The sequence below is a fragment of the Osmerus eperlanus genome, chromosome 18, assembly GCF_963692335.1.
Source record: "Osmerus eperlanus chromosome 18, fOsmEpe2.1, whole genome shotgun sequence".
Lineage (NCBI taxonomy): Eukaryota > Metazoa > Chordata > Actinopteri > Osmeriformes > Osmeridae > Osmerus > Osmerus eperlanus.
The window spans coordinates 6,989,234-6,993,439 of NC_085035.1; positions in this window are offsets into that span (position 1 = coordinate 6,989,234).

Sequence of the window (4,206 nt, forward strand, 5' to 3'; positions counted from 1 at the left end):
GCCCAAATCACAATTATGAGCCGACAGGTCTGTGGGGAATTGCTTTTTCTCCTAAAGGCTGCTCTCCTCGACCTTTTTGATGAACAATTTGCCGAGATGCAAAATGACTCACTAATTAAAAACACAGAGGAAAAAAGCTAGAGCTACAGTAGCTACTTTTCGAGTTCGGTTTTCCGTCACTTCAGAATCACGATCTAAAAGGTCTAAAAGTGCTAAACCTTCACCATAATTCAAGAGTAGTGTACTTTCACAAACCCAATCATTAATTCTAGCTTAAAATGTGTAAAAACAGGATTTACCGAAAGTGGCTGCCTTTCACGGGACACGACTTTCACGGGACACGGGAAACAACAATGGCCGCCGAAAAAGAATTTATATTCGTAACAGCGAGCTGCGATTGGAAGCGAAATGAAACAGGGCTAAAAAACGAGGGTGGGGGCTTGGTCAGCACACATTTTCAAGAAAGCATGCGTGTGTCAAGGGGCTCTGGCCCCTTGTGTGTGTGAGAATGTGGAGCACGCGCACAGGAGCAAAGGGAGAGAGGATTTGGGGAAACAGCCCTAGAAATTAGCCAAGCATGCATGTTTCAAATATTCACTAAAAATCGAGTTTTCATGTTACAGTCAACTTTTTCTCAGATTTGTGTACTCAACATTCTCAAGAGTCTTCATATGAACTAGTGATTGAATCAGAGTATCAGTTTTTGGCCGGCGGATGTGTAAAGCATTATTTTAGCATTAGCAATAAATTCAATTTGCTTTATATCAATCATTTTTAGAGGTATGAAGTTGCCTTTGCACATGGTAACATGTTGTAGTGTCTTCCACGTGACATACCAAGTTTGGTGTTGATATCTCAAAGATTTGCTGACATTTGACCAAACGTCCTGTTTGGTTGCTTTGTTGCAGATTTTGATTGGCTCTACCGGACAAACGGTTTTGAAAATCAGAAATCCCAACGATAACTTTTGTGACGCTCAGTCCGGAGATCATCTATGGCAATTTTGAAGAAAATTCGACCAAAAATGTAGGAGGAGTAGCGAAAAAACACGTTTCCTTAATCTTTATTGTACAGAAAAATCCAATATGGCGGCCGTTATAGCTTCTAGAGGCTTTTTTGTTCCTCATGAGAAATAAGGCATATGTAATGAATTTCAGAATTTTGGGACTTATGGCCTGCAAATGGCATCAATTTGAAAATTGACATATTGGGGCGTGGCCTGTAGCGCCACCTATTGTCTCACATGGCCCATGTTTGGTATGGTAGTTACTAATGGTCTGCAGTTTCAACATGCCAAATTTCACAACTTTTTACGGTACTGGTCTAGGGGCTGCCATTGACTCCCATGGGTAAAAAATAATAATCATACCACCAATAACAATAGGGTTCTCCTACCGGAGGAACCCTAAATATAGCTGCAAGCAGCAATGAGGTGGCCAAGCAATCGAATGACCCATAAAACATGTTTTACATCCTCAGAAGAGGGTTAAGAGTACACGCAACAAGTTTGGTGCAAATCCATCAAAGATTTGCTGAGATACGACCCAACTTCCTGTTTGCTGGCTTAACGGCACATTTTGATTGGCCGTACCGGGCAAACGGTTTTGAAAATCCCAATAAAATATGATGGCTTTTGTGAGGCCTGGTCTGAAGATGATCTCTGCCAAATTTGGTGAAGATTGGAAAACATTTGTAGGAGGAGTACAGAAAAAACGTTTTTTCAGTAATTCAAAATGGCGGCCGCATCAATTCGGCTGTTATCACAAGTTATCATGTGTCACACACGGGATGTCCCAAGATATCATGAGACAAAGGAATCACTTAATAAAGGCAAACGAGTCAACAGTTATTGGCCAAAACACATTTTTGCATCCTGCGGCCACGCCCAGTGATCACATGACACCAAATTGTTTGGACATCCTCAGATGAGGGTTCCGAGTCAGCATACCAAGTTTGGTGTTGATTTCTCAAGGATTGGCTGAGATATGACCCAACTTCCTGTTTGGCGTCTTTGCTGCCGATTTTGATTGGCTGTACCGGACAAACGGTTTTGAAAATCAAAAATCTTTGGATAACTTCTGTGAGGGTTGCTCTGACGATGATGTGTGCCAATTCTGGGGAAGATTAAAGAAAAATTGTAGGAGGAGTAGGCTTTCAAAGGTTTTCGATAAAACCGGAAATGGTGGAAAATCTATATAACCGGAAATTGACGTCATAGGGTGTGTTGAACTCGTCTTGACCCAGGGAATCCAATGGTACCTCATTTTTGAAAATCGGTCATACGGTTCAAAAGTTACGTGTGTAAACACAAGTCCAACTTTGACCAGTTGGTGGCGCTAGAGTGCTTCAATGGGAGACATGAAACTTGGTGAATATAAAGAGGGGACTGTGCTTAATGAGTGTGCCCAAATTCACAACTTTTTACCATACGGTTCTAGGGGCTGCCATAGACTCCAATGGCAGAAGAAGTGTAATAATAAATATAGCTGCAAGCAGCAATGAGGTGGCCAAGCAATCGAATGACCCATAAAACATGTTGTACATCCTCAGAAGAGGGTTACGAGTACACGCAACAAGTTTGGTGCGAATCCATCAAAGATTTGCTGAGATACGACCCAACTTCCTGTTTGCTGGCTTAACGGCACATTTTGATTGGCCGTACCGGGCAAACGGTTTTGGAAATCCAAAAAACATATGATGGCTTTTGTGAGGCTTGGTCTGAAGATGATCTCTGCCAAATTTGGTGAAGATTGGAAAACATTTGTAGGAGGAGTACAGAAAAAACGTTTTTTCAGTAATTCAAAATGGCGGCCGCATCAATTCGGCTGTTATCACAAGTTATCATGTGTCACACACGGGATGTCCCAAGATATCATGAGACAAAGGAATCACTTAATAAAGGCAAACGAATCAACAGTTATTGGCCAAAACACATTTTTGCATCCTGCGGCCACGCCCAGTGATCACATGACACCAAATTGTTTGGACATCCTCAGATGAGGGTTCCGAGTCATCATACCAAGTTTGGTGTTGATTTCTCAAGGATTGGCTGAGATATGACCCAACTTCCTGTTTGGCGTCTTTGCTGCCGATTTTGATTGGCTGTACCGGACAAACGGTTTTGAAAATCAAAAATCTTTGGATAACTTCTGTGAGGGTTGCTCTGACGATGATGTGTGCCAATTCTGGGGAAGATTAAAGAAAAATTGTAGGAGGAGTAGGCTTTCAAAGGTTTTCGATAAAACCGGAAATGGCGGAAAATCTATATAACTGGAAATTGACTTCATAGGGTGTGTTGAACTCGTCTTGACCCAGGGAATCCAATGGTACCTCATTTTTGAAAATCGGTCGTACGGTTCAAAAGTTACGTGTGTAAACACAAGTCCAAATTTGACCCGTTGGTGGCGCTAGAGTGCTCCAATGGGAGACATGAAACTTGGTGAATATAAAGAGGGCACTGTGCTTAATGAGTGTGCCAAATTTCACAACTTTTTACCATACGGTTCTAGGGGCTGCCTTAGACTCCAATGGCAGAAGAAGTGTAATAATAATAAGAAAAGGTAGAAACACTTAAGTGGCTTCGCCGCTTCGCGGCTTGGCCACCAATAAGAAAAGGTAGAAACACTTAAGTGGCTTCGCAGCTTCGCGGCTTGGCCACGAAATATAGCTGCAAGCAGCAATGAGGTGGCCAAGCAATCGAATGACCCATAAAACATGTTGTACATCCTCAGAAGAGGGTTACGAGTACACGCAACAAGTTTGGTGCGAATCCATCAAAGATTTGCTGAGATACGACCCAACTTCCTGTTTGCTGGCTTAACGGCACATTTTGATTGGCCGTACCGGGCAAACGGTTTTGAAAATCCAAAAAACATATGATGGCTTTTGTGAGGCTTGGTCTGAAGATGATCTCTGCCAAATTTGGTGAAGATTGGAAAACATTTGTAGGAGGAGTACAGAAAAAACGTTTTTTCAGTAATTCAAAATGGCGGCCGCATCAATTCGGCTGTTATCACAAGTTATCATGTGTCACACACGGGATGTCCCAAGATATCATGAGACAAAGGAATCACTTAATAAAGGCAAACGAATCAACAGTTATTGGCCAAAACACATTTTTGCATCCTGCGGCCACGCCCAGTGATCACATGACACCAAATTGTTTGGACATCCTCAGATGAGGGTTCCGAGTCATCATACCAAGTT